The 14314-nt window shown below is 40.8% G+C and overlaps 1 protein-coding gene across 2 annotated transcripts in view; it reads left to right on the top strand.

Annotated features, from left to right (window-relative positions):
* Positions 1 to 225: 225 nt before the first annotated feature.
* Positions 226 to 14314, top strand: part of TMEM150C (transmembrane protein 150C) — a 37164-nt gene continuing 23075 nt past the window's right edge. Inside the window, exons 1-2 of one of the 2 annotated variants that reach the window (XM_087962791.1) lie at positions 226 to 443; positions 5188 to 5251. The gene's annotated coding sequence lies outside the window, so the exon portion shown is untranslated. The remainder of the gene's footprint in view (positions 444 to 5187; positions 5252 to 14314) is intronic. The other variant, XM_087962792.1, reaches the window with a different exon arrangement.

Here is a 14314-nt window from a genome sequence, read left to right as displayed (position 1 = left end):
CAGTCCCGGCCTCTTCTTCCCCGCGTGTCTCCCGTTCCCGCGTGGCCCGCAGCCGCAGCCCCCTCCCTCCGGCTCTTCGCTGGGCGGCCCGGAGCTGCGTCGCCAGGATGTCCCCACCCCCGCCCCGCACCCCTCCTTCCTTCCTATCAGGATCCATCCGTCCAACGCCCCTTTCGGGGCGGGTGTTTCCCCACCACCACCGCCGCTTCTTTTTCTCTCTTCCCCCCTCCCTCCTGTAAGCAACGGAGGGAGAGAAGCAGGCGGGCGCTCTTTGTCTCTGACCCTGGAGAGAGGCTGGCCAGACAGGGCGGCAGGTCCCTCACCGCACCGCTTCCTCGCTGGCTTCTTCTCGGCGCGGCCAGGTGCTTGCTGAGATCGCCGCCCCTCCTCTTCTTCCTCCTCCTCTTCCTCCTCCTCGCGGGCTGATCCCGGATCCTCGGCAGGTGGGTAGATCGGATGCTCGGTTTCCACGGGGCGCCCCGTGCTTCTTCTCTATCTATCTATCTATCTATCTATCTATCTATCTATCTATCTATCTATCTATCTATCTATCTATCCCTGTCTGTCTGTCTGTCTGTCTGTCTGTCTGTCTGTCTGTCTATCTATCTATCTATCTATCTATCTATCTATCTATCTATCTATCTATCTATCTATCTATCTATCTATCTATCTATCTATCTATCTATCTATCTATCTATCTATCTTTTCTGCAACCCCTGCGCACCCCACTCTCCGCAATTGCTTCCTTTCCTCCCGCCTGGACCATTTTTCAAAGGCTCCAGCTACCTGGATAGTTGCGATCCAGTCTCGGTGCCCCTCGTAAGCCTCATCGACTCTGAATATTGGGGATACCCTGTGCTTAACGGCCCCCCCTCCTTCCCTCCCTCCCTCCTCCACGCTTTCTTCTTCTTGCAGGCATCTCCCAAGATCTGGGTGCAGCAAGTCGCGCAGGATTGGCAGCTGGTATTTTTTGTTTTTTTTTACCACGAGGATGGTGGGTTTTTTTTTTAAATTTATTTATTTTAAACTCGATTTCTGGTTTCCTTGCCTTATTAGCCAGCCCTTGTCCTTCCTTTTTTGATTTACGGCTGCCTTTATGTGCCCTAAAACCCTCTCTGCCAAACCTGGAGGAGGAGGAGGAGGAGAAGGAGGAGGAGGAGGAGGAGGAGAAGAAGAAGAAGAAGAAGAAGAAGAAGAAGAAGAAGAAGAAGAAGAAGAAGAAGAAGAAGAAGAAGAAGAAGAAGAAGAAGAAGAAGAAGAAGAAGAAGAAGAAGAAGAAGAAGAAGAAGAAGAAGAAGAAGAAAGAAAGAAAGGAAACAGCAAATCACCCCACTTTAGGATGCATGCATGCAGCAGTTTTCCGACCTGAAATCCAGCTTGCTACAAGCTGCAGCCCTTGGCTTCTCTTCCCTGGGGGGTAATCCTTGCTGAAGCTGGTATAAGATGATGCTATTACTATTTTTCTCCTCCCTGAGCTTGCCTGCCTGCCTGCCTCTCTGCCTCCCTCTTTCTCTCTTCCTCTCTCTCCCTCTCTCCCCTAAAAGCTTGCTTTGCTGCATCCTTCTAGGGTAGCCACTTTTCCGCCAGGGCTTCACCTGCCCTGGAGAGAGGCCAGCTTCCCTGAGAATCCAATTTGCTTGTGTGTTTTTTCCACCCTGCTCCTCATCGCAGCCCAGCTTAAAAAAACAACAGCAGCAACCTTAAAGGGTCGCCTCTCCTTTATCCTCATCCTTAGAAGCAAACTGTTCAGGGGGAGGGGTTGCCCCTTATTTCAGCTCTTTCCACCCTGCAGCCATTAGTTTGGAAAGCCTTAGCGGTGCAGGAAGAGATGGCGATGATAAAGAGACTATTTTTTTTTTCTTTTCTGGCGTGTGGCAGGCAGCCTGAGGACATCTCAAAGCCATGTGCTTGCCATTGTTTCAAGAGTGAAGTGCCCTTGAGTAGGAGGGGTGGTTTTAGGCCAGAGTGCAAAAAGGTGGGGATGGTATTGGGCAGGAAATGCCTTGCACCTCTTTTCAGGACTTGGTTGCAGGCTGTCAGACCAAAAAAAAGACCATCTTTTAATTCGGGTTAATTTTGTTCTTAGAAACAACTGACAAAGAATAGGGTGATTTAGATCAGGGGTCTCCAACCTTGGCAACTTTAAGACTTGTGGATTTCAACTCCTAGAATTGGGAGTTGAAGTCCACAAGTCTTAAAGTTGCCAAGCTTGGAGACCCCTGATTTAGAAGCCACCATTGGAGTGGGGGCCGGGTATTCTCCTTCCCAATGTCTGGCTGTCAATCAAGTTCCAAAGCCACAATCAAACCTCCTCCAGAGAATCCATGGAGGGGCCAGAACTTGGCTCTTGAAAACTGTGTGAAACTATTGGGTTTCTTACCCCAGCTTTCCAAATGCTGGCGACATCCAGATGTGCTGGGAATGCAACGCCCAGAATTCTTAACTGGTGTGGCCATTGCTGGTAATTTTGAGAGATCACCTCCACACATCTGGACGGGGCCAGGGCTGGGACAGACTGTCGTGGGGTAAGGCGTATGACATCTCTAGGTGTGCATGAGCAATCGAATCCTGGCCTGTCCAATTTGGTCCACCAGACTGGACAAATTGTGGATCCACATCAGCTAAAGCAGAGGTCTCCAAACTTGGCAATTTTAAGACTTGTGGACTTCAACTCCCAGAATTCTGGGAGTTGAAGTCCACAAGTTTTAAAGTTGCCAAGTTTGGGGACCCCTGAGCTAAAGAATGTTGGCTGGCCAGGCATAGAAGAGGGCCTTCACTGCTGTAACGCCTGCTCTTTGGAACATCTTCCCTTCAGAAATTAGAGTGGCCCTAACCCCCAAAACTCTAAAAACTTGGTTATGTGTTGGAATCTAGGGTTCTGAATGTATTAAGGGCCCCGTCTATTGGTTCTACTGTTAAATTGGATGCTGCAGATATCTATTTTGTACTGTTTTTATTGGTTTTAAATGTCTGTGGTGGCGCAGTAGTTAGAATGCAGTATTGCAGGCTGACTCTGCCCACTGCCAGGAGTTCGATCCTGATGGGTTCAAGGTTGACTTAGCCTTCCATCCTTCCGAGGTCAGTAAAATGAGGACCCAGATTGCTGGGGGGGGGCAAGAGGCTGACTCTGTAAACCACTTAGAGAGGGCTGTGAGCTACTATGAAGCAGTACATAAGTCTAAGGTATTGCTATTGCTATTTAGAATTATAAGTCGTACAGTGTCATCCGGTTGAGATGGGAGGGGAGGTACAGAAATTAAACAAATAAGGGATTTGCACACTGTAAAAAGAGACTCAAGGAAAGGAGGGTGGAAATGAAGGCAGGGATAAAAGGGAAAAAAAACTGTTGCTGCAATTGGTGTGTAAGCTATAGGAACCTCATTACAGAAAAATAAGGAGAATATTTTTGTGCATATAATTATGCATGCCTGTTTGTCTACTTTATTATGTTTCAGCTTGCAGGACTGGACACAGGGAAGGATTTCCCTTGCCCACACCCTTTCTTTGTTCTCTGATTATGGAAGTGTGATTTTTTTTTTTTTTTACAAATAGGGATAGGTGGAATAAATTTAGCACAGTATGTTGGCTTTCTCTTTGGAGTAAATAAATAGGTTGTCTTTCTATCCCTGAAGCTATATGTACGTTTTTAAATTCATAATTTGTGGTTAGAATGTGGGTTAGAGTTCCCAACCTCCTATCTTCTCCAAGGCTGCCTTTTGATTTATACTCTCCAACAATAGCTAAGATGCTGAAGGATTTTCAGTTGTATTTCTTTTATAGAAAAGGAGGCGCCCGTTTCATTCTAGTTCGTGTCCAAACTCTTTGATAAGTTTAAAGAGAGAAAAAGCAAAGAAGTTTGCCACAGGCGTGTACCAACTATCTGAGCAGATGAGAAAGTGGGGGAGGAAAAGAAAGAAAATTGAAAAGAGAAAGAGAAAGGGTCATTTTGCAAGAATTGAATGTTCCAAGGAGGAAGAACATTCAACATTGGGCAAAAGATTTTGGCTACACCTAAGTTTCACCTGTTTGAGACTGTATATCTCGTCACTACTGAGTTGAGGGTTGAATCATCACAAACGCCAGTGAATAATCTTTCCCCCCACAGTTGTGTATCTTTATACCTCTGGGTACCGGTCATCACAGGCTGGCCCTTTGACTTTACATGCAGTTCCTGGCAGGGGAACGTTTAAATCACTGTAAAGGTCCTGTGCCTGCATGTTGATTTACATAAATCCATCGTTGTGTGTGCTCCAGACAATGATGTCAAGATGGAAATGTTCTGTTTCTAAAAATGCAATTTTTCCTAACATTAACTGATAAGCTAATGAACTGATGTTGAAGTAGCAATTTCAAATTGTGATTTCCAGCTTTTTTTAAAAAACAAAAAACCCAACAAACATCTGCTGGCTGCATTCATGAAGGATTCAGTGAAACGGCATTAATAATGCAGGAACGAGCAGTCTATATCTATCTGAGCATTTTGTTTCACGTCTCCCAAAATGCATTGCTGTGGATAGTGCTTGGGGAAACCAATGGGATTGAAGTTCAAGCATCTGGACAGTTCCAGTTTTTCTGCTGTTTGTGTTCAGCATTCATTCATATATGCAGAATTCACATGTTTTGTGCACAGAGGAATTTGGTCATTTAAACTTGCCATAGTAAGACTGTCAAGATGTCTGCCTCTTTTTTTTCTTCACATCCTGGACATAAACTGTTTCAACTCCTACCCTCAAAACGAGGCTATAGAGCCCAGCACACCAGAACAACTAGACACAAGGACAGTTTTTCCTTGAATGCCATCACTCTGCTAAACAAATAATTCCCACAACACTGTGAAATTATTTACTAAGACTATATTATTCTCATCCTTCCTAGTATCTACTTCTTCCCACTTTTGACTATAACCGCGTTGCTTGTATCTTTACAGTTTATATTGTTTTATTTGTTTCCTAGTATGATTTGATTGCTTATTGTACCCTATGACTATTATTAAGTGTTGTACCTTATGATTCTCGACTCTTGATGAATGTATCTTTTCTTTTATGTACACTGAGAGCATTTGCACCAAATTCCTTGTGTGCCCAATCACACTTGGCCAATAAAGAATTCTATTCTATTCTATTCTATTCTATTCTATTCTAATTTTTTTGGGAAGTTGTAACTGACTTGTGGCTTTCTGTCTAACAGGCTGAGAGCAAAGTGTGACTTTCCACAAAGCATCATATATGCTGAAGCTCTTGGACATTAGAAGGTAAGTTTTCTCCGTAACACTGAAGATGTGAAAAGCACACAGCTGCTGGAACTCTCCAAAAAGAAAACGACAGATATACAAATTTTATGGATAAAAGCTTTTTTTTTAAAAAAGAAAAGAACAGAATCTGTGTTTATTGTCCTCCATATTTCCCGCTCCTGTAAGCCTCAATAATCAAAAACAGTTATGAGTAAGATCTGTATAAAATAATGAAACAAATCAATCACAACAATTTTTAAGTTTCATTGCTTTGCATAGCACTTTTGATAGATTCTACTGCATTAGTCTTCTCTAGAAGCCTCAACCATTGTATTTGCATAACCTATTAGGCCATGGTTAAAGTGCTTGCATGATGAATTTGCTCCAAATTACATACCAAACTGGCTCGGAATGTAATTTGACTATGTCCTTTTAATCAGTACAGTTCTTGTGAGGTTTGTTTCTCAAAAATACTTCTAAAATCTACCATGGGGTGATTATAGCCAGAGCCTTTGCATGTGAGATGGGAATGCTGGTTGTTCTATCTTTGTATTTTCACAACAAAGTCAATGTGTGATAGTACAGCAGTTGCAACAGAATAATAAGAGGGAGAAGCAGAAAAGCAGCTTTGCCACAAATCTTGTTCCTTGTTTTGTGTTCCTGGAGGAATAATGGCTGCTTAATCATAAATTAACCACTAATGTGGGTTTGGATAACATGCTGCTCTGTGTGATTGACATAAGATAATAATCAAGCAATCTGTTATTACAGATAAGGAGTTAAGATGGTCCTTAACCATACTCTATATTTAGGCAGTGTGCTGAGCTAATCTGCAGGCTACTTTATTTTGTCATCTGAACTGGATCAATGTCTCTATCTAATTTTGCTTTTTACAACCCTCCAGATAATTTCAAAGGAGCATATTGTGCAATCAGAATAAATTACCGAGGGAGAAACCAGAGCTCTCAAATGTCTGCGATTGTGTGAGATTGGCAGAGTTCAAGGCTTGAAACATTGCGTGTGTTTGCTTTTTTGGCATAATATCTAGGGACTTTTAAGGCTGAGCTATAAAGTGTTCCTGGAACTTGTTTCTTTTTCTTTTTCTGTGGTCCCCCCCCCCCCCATTTTTGTTTAAAAAAAAAACACTAAAAACTGAGTGCGGTTTTATAAGTTGGAAGTGAGTCTGTCAAATAGAATGGATTGGCTTGATGTGAGAACTCAAAGAGATGTTGTGTGAGAAATGGGAAGAAGTATGATTTCAATTGATTAATGTGACAAGCCTTTAATTACTTCTTTTCTGGAATTAATCCAAAATTAATAAATGATTTGTCATTCTGCACTTACCACTTGCGGAGAACTCTGACTCAGATATTTTATTCTGTAGTGTTTGTTCTTCCCTGCCTTCTACTACAATTTCCTTAATTTGGAATTCCAAGCTGGATTGTCAAATCCTAGTAGTGTTACTCAATCTTGGCAACTTAAAGATGTGTGTGGACTTCCAGAATTTCCTAGCCAGCATGCTGGCTTTAGTGCAAACTTAGGAACATTTTGAATTGGGGGGAAGTACATGAGAAATCACAGCTGCCAGTTCTTTAGCTGTCTTGGCCTTCATCATCTTCCCAAAAACCCAGGATGTTGTAATGTATCAGCAGAGTATATGTGCTGATGTGAGCAGTGTGGACTTTTGCAATTGACAGAGGGAAATGTTGACAATGCCCAGATTTTCTAAGTGCCATCTGAGATTTTTGGATGTGGCACTCAGTGTGCTGATAATCAGGGGTGGGCTTCAAAACTATCAGCAAAAAAATCCCCCGAGCCTCAGTGGCATAGTGGTTAGATTGTAGTACTGCAAGCTACTTCTGCAGACAGCCAGCTGCCTGCAATTTGGCAGATCGAATCTCACCAGGCTCAAGGTTGACTCGGCCTTCCATCCTTCTGAGGTGGGTAAAATGAGAACCCAAAATTGTTGGGGGCAATACGCTGACTCTATAAACCGCTTAGAGAGACCTGTGAAGCAGTATAAAGTGGTATATAAGTCTAAGTGCTATTGCTAACTGGTTCTCTGCCCGGTTGCTGGGTGAGCATTACCATGGTGGGCGTGGCCTAGTTGGCCTCCTGCAGGGGGGCTGTTTTCACTCTCCCTGAGCTCCAGAGGTTTTCCTCAAGCCTCCGGGAGGGCAAAAACGGCCTTGCCCGGGCTCTGGAGCTTCCGGGAGGCCTGTTTTTTGCCTTGCCCGAGCCTCCGCATGGACCCTGCACTTACCTGGCATCAAAATGGGCCACGTGGGGACTCCTGGGAGGGGAGGGCGGGGCCAACCAGAGGTGGGATTTGCCGGTTCACCAAACCAGCCATAAAACTAGCTACAGGTTCGCCCGAACTGGGGCGAACCCATAGCAGCCCACCCCTGCTGATAACCCCTGGGACCATCACAGCCAACTTATGCAATAATTGTTCAATTTTGGTTTTCAGACCTTGATACTTTATGATCTTCTCCAATTCTTTGTTTTCTGTTCTACTATCTCCTGGTATTACCACATCAGTCCATACTTTCTTCTTTTCTACCTCAGTTATATCTGGATTATAATCCTACAGTATTTTGACCTTCTCATTTTTTTATTTTATTTATTTTTTTATTTTGTCAAACAATTATTAGATAACAGGTATAAGTATAAACATGCTTATAAATACATGAAATGGATACGAATAAGAAAAAAAAGAAACAATAGGACAGGGACGGTAGGCACGTTTTGGTGCGCTTATGCACGCCCCCTACAGACCTCTTAGGAAAGGGGTGAGGTCAATAGTAGACAGTCTAATGTTGAAGATTTGGGGGTTTGAGGAAGAAACCACAGAGTCCGGTAGAGTATTCCAGACATTGACCACTCTGTTGCTGAAGTCGTATTTCCTGCAATCAAGTTTGGTACGGTTTATCTTTAGTTTGTATCTATTTTGTGCTCTTGTATTGTTTTGGTTGAAGCTGAAGTATTCATTGATAGGTAGGACATTGCAATATATAATTTTATATACTATACTGAGATCAAACCGAAGGCGGTGTAGTTCTAGGTTGTCTAGGTCTAAAATTTCAAATCTGGTGGCATAAGGTATTCTGCTACGAGTAGAGGAGTAGAGGATTCTTCTCGTAAAATATTTCTGGACTTTCTCAATTGTATTAATATCAGATATGAAATGCGGGTTCCAGACTGATGAGCTGTATTCAAGTATTGGTCTAGCAAATGTTTTATATGCTCTAGTTAGTAGAGTGATATTACCGGAGAAAAAGCTACGCAGGATTAGGTTAACAACTCTTAATGCCTTTTTGGCTATGTAGTTACAGTGGGCTCTAACACTTAGATCATTTGAGATGAGTACTCCAAGGTCCTTGACAAAGTTTTTGTCATCAACAAGGTCTTGACTATTCAGCTTGTATTTTATTTAACCATATGTTCCCACTAATTTTTCATTAATGGCACATGACAATTTTTACAGCTTTTCCAATGAATCTGCTTGTGCAATCTTCATGCATAAATTAAGTATGTCATTAAGTTCTTCTTTGCACAATCTTTGATGATTTTTCAGTTCTGGCCTTGATTGCATTCGTTTGGATAGCTTGTTCTTATGCAGCCAAAATCAAGCTATCTGTTTGTTTTTAATGTTCCAGCTGTAAGCAAGATTTTATCTTTATCCACTTTCCCCTCGATGTTTTGTAAAAATTGACCATGTGATGCTTTTCCTTGCCAACATTCTGTTTGTGCTTTTATTACATTATTTTGATATTTACTTTTCGTTCGCTGTAGACCAAGTTCCAATTTTTAACTTGAATCAGTCCTTGTCTTGGCTATCCTTTACATAATCAGCCAATACTCGCTTTTCTTCTTTGATACTTCATTTGACTTGAAGTAAACCTCTTGCCTCCAGTTCTGCAGAGCATGTATACAGGTAGTCCTCAACTTACAACAGTTTGTTTATTAACTGTTCAAAGTTATAGCAGCACTGAGTTATAACGAGTTGCGGGAAGAAATATCCATCTGGTTCAGTTCCAAGCTGGGAGAAAAACACTGGAAACATGGAGGCTGATTGGAAATATGGTTAATTGATGAAGCAGACACATGGGTTTGTGGTTCTGGGCAGCTGACAAAATGGAGTTAAGAGTGGGGGGTTTTATACCCTCTTTGGGCTTTGCACTTGAGCTTCCAGTTCCTGTGCAAGGACATGTATTTTATTGGCTGTTGTCAGATGCTTATGGGGCCATGTAGGGGTTATATAGGGGTCATAGTTGGCCTCTACATAAGGTGTTTGTCTGAGCTAATTTGCCAACCTTTGGTTTGTTGCTTATTTGAAGCAACAAGTGAAGTTTGGACTGCTCTGGGATGGTGCAATGAAGGGACTTGTGTTCTGAAAGGGTGTTGGGCAGTTCCTATTGTAGCTTTATGGCTTTCATTCTGTTTTGGCTCTTGGGTGAGAGTGTTCGTTTATGAATAGAGCTATCTAGATACTCATCTTTCAATAAGCTCTTTATCTTTTAAGTGCTGACATCTGTCGTGGGCTATTAAGGAAAGGTGGAGGCTGGTTTCTGCCTCTAAAAAACATGTTTCTCCATTTCTCATTTAGGGAAATATAATATTCTGCCTTTTTAATATTTCCCTAAATATTTCATTCTCCTGGGAGGCGCTGACTTTCTACAGAGTCCTTTCCGAAAAACCTGGGATAGGCCAATGTTGTTATTTGATAGTGGTGTTAAAGATATCCTTGGAGGATAAAAGTTCCAATGTAAAAGTTACTCATTCCGAGAAGATTGCCTTTTGTAATTGTCAGTGCTGAAGATATTCAAGAGGTGGTTCAGTTGTTTGGGAGTTGCACCCAAAATGCCTATTATTAGTAGTACTATCTTTGCTTTCTTTTGCCACATTTTTGCAGGCCTTTGTATTTTGTTATCTTCTCCAGTTCTTTCTCTTCTCTTCTGCTGTCTTCAGGTATTTTTTTGGTCTTTCTTACTGACAAGTGTTAAGTCTGGGATGTTTTATTGCACACATTTTATTTTTAATGCCTTTGACTTATTATTGACACCTGGTGATTGCCTGGACTAGTCCCTGCAGTATTCTTGGCAAAGTTTTTTGGAAGTGTGGTTTGCCATTGCTTACTTTCTGGGGCTGAGAGCGGGTGACTGGTCCAAGGGCTTTGTGCCTAAGGTGGGACCAGAACTCACAGTCTCCCGGTTTCTAGTTTGATGCCTTAACCACTACACCAAACTGGCTAAATTATATAACCCTATTGTTATTAAACTAATAATAGCCTTAAAATGAATACTGTGCAAAATTTAAATATGATTCATTAAGATGAAAAGTAGGTTAGCTTGTTTTCCGACCTACTCTGATTTTTCTGTACTTCTGTTATGATTGGAAATAGATTTGATTTTAACACATGGATTTTAATATTTTTGCAACAGATCTGCTTGTCTCTTTCTTCCTTAAAGTGAATTTTTAGACAGGACCCTAAGGATAGTATGACACATTGTTAGTGCTGTAGGGTACCTCATTTGCACATCCATAACATTTTTCCATGTTCTGTTTCAAACAATGTCATTGTTTGGGCATTTGTATTCTTCCGATGTTTTCTTTATCATCTTGCTGGATGAGATGTTTTTAAGAATTAAAAGAATTAAAAGCTTTGGCATTATTTGTGAATTGCAGTCAACCTAGTATGGCTAATACCTTCCCAGTGATTTTTGTTTTACAATAATGGAGAGAAATTTCAGAAGGGAAAGGCTGAAGAGGAAAAGATTAAATCTTATTCTTGTTGGAACCTATGCAAATTGTCAAATTAAAAAAAAAGAAAATCCCATATTTAAAATGCAAATGGCATGCATTGCATGGTTATGCCCCTTTCTTCAGTTTTATTGACAACTTGGAAAAAGGGAGCAGAAGGTATGCTTATCAAAATTGCAGTTGACACAAATCCAGTAGAATAGCTAATATTTTAAAAATAAAATCCTAGCAAAATCTTGATAAATGAGCTGAAAACACCAGAACGCATTTTTAAGACTTCATTTCTTTCTTAAAACAAAAGAAAGCAAATGTGTAAGTATAAAATGGAGAAAGAAATATTCTGAGTTGGTGGTACTTGTAAAAAAAAGTTATTCCTACAATAGTTAATTATAAACTGCACGAGTCAGCAGTGTGAAGTAGCTGCGAAAATAAAGATTTTCAGCTGCATGAATGGAAGTACAGTATAATTTAGAAATTATAGGAATTAATTGCACTACTTTATTTTGGATTAGTGTGCCTTCATCTGCTGAATCATGTCCAGTTCTGGATATCACATTTTAAGAAGGATTCAGGATTTTAGAAAAGACAAAAGGTATCATTAAGGAACTAGAAGCTAAATCTGTAAAGAGAGCTTATAGAACCTAAGGATGATTAATTTGGAAAAGAAAGGGCTAAGAGCAGAGATGATAGTATTCTTTGATTATCTGAAAAGATGTCACCCAGAAGAAGGCCAAGACCTATTCTTTTAGTTGCAGAAGAACTAATTTTAGAAGACAGATTTCAGTTGAAGGTGAAAAGGAAATTTTCTTACAATAAGAATAGTTCCACTGTGGAACCAGTTTCTACAAATGTGATGGATTTCCCTTCATTAGACACGTTCAAGCACAATATGGAATTACTTTAATTTGGATTCCTATACTGAGATGTGGGGTGAATCCAGTGGCTTAAATACTCCTCACTATGGTTCTGTATTCAGGTGACTACCTATGATCTAGTTTAGAAGCCATGCAAGAGTCCAATGAGCATCATGTAAACAGGGGTACAAATCATTGTTGAAGAACATAGATGTTGCTTAAAAAAATATTTAACCTGGCATGATGGCACGACTTTCAAACAAGTGCCATTGCCACATCAGAGACTATGGCCTCCTATCACCAGCAACATATTTGAATCCTATAGTTAGCCTATGGCATCTTCCTTGTGTTCCATTTGGCCAAAGCACACAAGAAATGATCTTGGCATCTTGGCCTAGCCTTTTTCTGAACTCCAAAATTAAGCAGGGCCTGATTTCTGGAGTGCTTTCTCTTAGATTCCAAAAAGTTGTAGAGGGTAAATCTTGCAGTCCTGGAAACAGCATGTCTACCTTCAAAAAGTGCAGGTAGATGCACAGTGTCCTTCAAAGATATTTTCCAAAGCATTGCACATCCTTCTTGTTAGTACTTACATGGGAGTCCATCAAGGAACTCCTTGGAGTTACAAATACAGAGGATTAGGTCTGGAGAAAGACTTCTGTACTGTGGCTAAGAAGACATGTTTATAAAGTCCCCAGGAACTGAGCTTTATTTGAGCGAGACTTTTTAAAAAAATAAGATATGAGGGTGAAATGCAACCCCGCAGCACGGGATTAATTATAACTTTTTTAAAGGAATGGATTATTGCAAATCTATGCTCTTATTTTCTCAAGGCGCATGAAGTTCTTTCTCTGATTTTATCCTCGTAACAATTGCTTAAATGAAGTGCATTGAGCTGAGAGGGAGGCGTGGCTGACTCTCTTTCAGAGAGTTGTTGGAACTTGAACCAAATCCAACACCTTTTCTCCTCTGGCCTGTTTTGATATGTTCTATAAATATTGTTTTTCAGGCATTAAAGGGACAAATCTGCATGACCTAATGATATTTGATGTAGGGATTAAAGTGCTAGCCTAACAACCAGGAGACGGTAAGTTCTAGTCCTATCTTAGACCTGAAAGCCAGCTGGGTGACTTTGGGACAATCACCAGGCGACAGTGAGTTCTAGTCCTGCTTTAGGCATGAACCCGAATGGGAGACTGTGGGCCAATCAGCAGGAGACTGTGAGTTTGAGTCCTGCCTTAAGGCATGAAAACTAGCTGGGTGACTTTCGGCTGGTCACATCCTCTCAGCCCATCCCACCTCACAGGGTTGTTGTGGAGGGAAATTGAAGGAGGGACTATAATGTTTGCCACCTTGAGTTAACTTTATAAAGCAATGAAGGCAGCGGGATAAAAAAAAAATCTAAAAAACATTTCGGCATTAGACAAATTTGACAGAGCAGAATTAAGCTGAAACCTTGATCTCTGTCTTGGTGTTGCAAAGTGAGCTCTGCCATCCATCTTAATTCCTCTAATTGTGGTATAATGGCTGGTTGCTACATTCCCATGATGTCCTGACATGAGCCATTTGCTAATGCCAGTACGGAGGTCCCGAGGCTAAGAATGAAGTTAAAAATGTGTGCCTTAAAACAACATATTATTGATCCATGGCCCTGGATGAGACTCGAAACATAGATTTTTTTTAAAAAAACTCTCTCGTAGCTGCTATTAATTAGTATCAAGATTGCAGCATTGCAGTGGTGAATGTTAAAAGAGGCCCCTATTTCTAGTGCTACTGGAAAAGGCTTGCAATTCTTCCTGACGTAGTTAAAGCAACATATATGTGTGCAAATGAATTATGAAGGTGACTCTGTCTTACAATGGGATAAATAAATTAATCCCTAGAGATGACAGAGTGCTGGGATGTGAGCCATATTAAATAATTTCCCTCTTAGAGAGAGAACTGCATGAGGCACATTGCTGTTGCTAGGTTTTCTTGTATAATTGCTTTTAATGTTTGTTTACGTGTGTGTGTGTGTGTGTTCCATTCAATTTATACACAAAACTGAATTTTACAAACGGACACACGTAGGTATGTATGTATAATTCAATTTTATGTATAAATTGAATGGAAAAATAGTCAAAGGAAAGGAATTAGAGTTACGGTTATAGAAGAAAAGTCTGGAAAAAGACTTCTGTATTGTGGCTAAAAAGGCAATATGGACATGTTCATAAAGTCAACAGGAGCTGAGCATTATTTAAAGGAGACTTATTTTTTTTTATATAAGGAATGAGGGTCAAAGTAATTTAGCCCACCATTTAATTTGATCTACTCGATTTAAAATCTAGGCCTGTGTGAAGACAAGTCCTATTCAGACCCATTCCTGACAAGCTAGGGAGAACAATGTTGAATTAGGAGAGTATTTTTTTTCCAGCAGCTGCTGTGTTGCCTTGGTTATTTATTTATTTTATTGTATTGGTCTCCTTTAGAA

This window comes from Notechis scutatus, chromosome 4, assembly GCF_049901735.1.
Source record: "Notechis scutatus isolate UNSWTSFEM ecotype Mainland chromosome 4, rNotScu1.2, whole genome shotgun sequence".
NCBI classification, from domain to species: Eukaryota; Metazoa; Chordata; class Lepidosauria; order Squamata; family Elapidae; genus Notechis; species Notechis scutatus.
The sequence above is the reverse complement of the archived record's forward strand: the minus strand, read 5'-3'. Positions and strand labels throughout refer to the sequence as shown.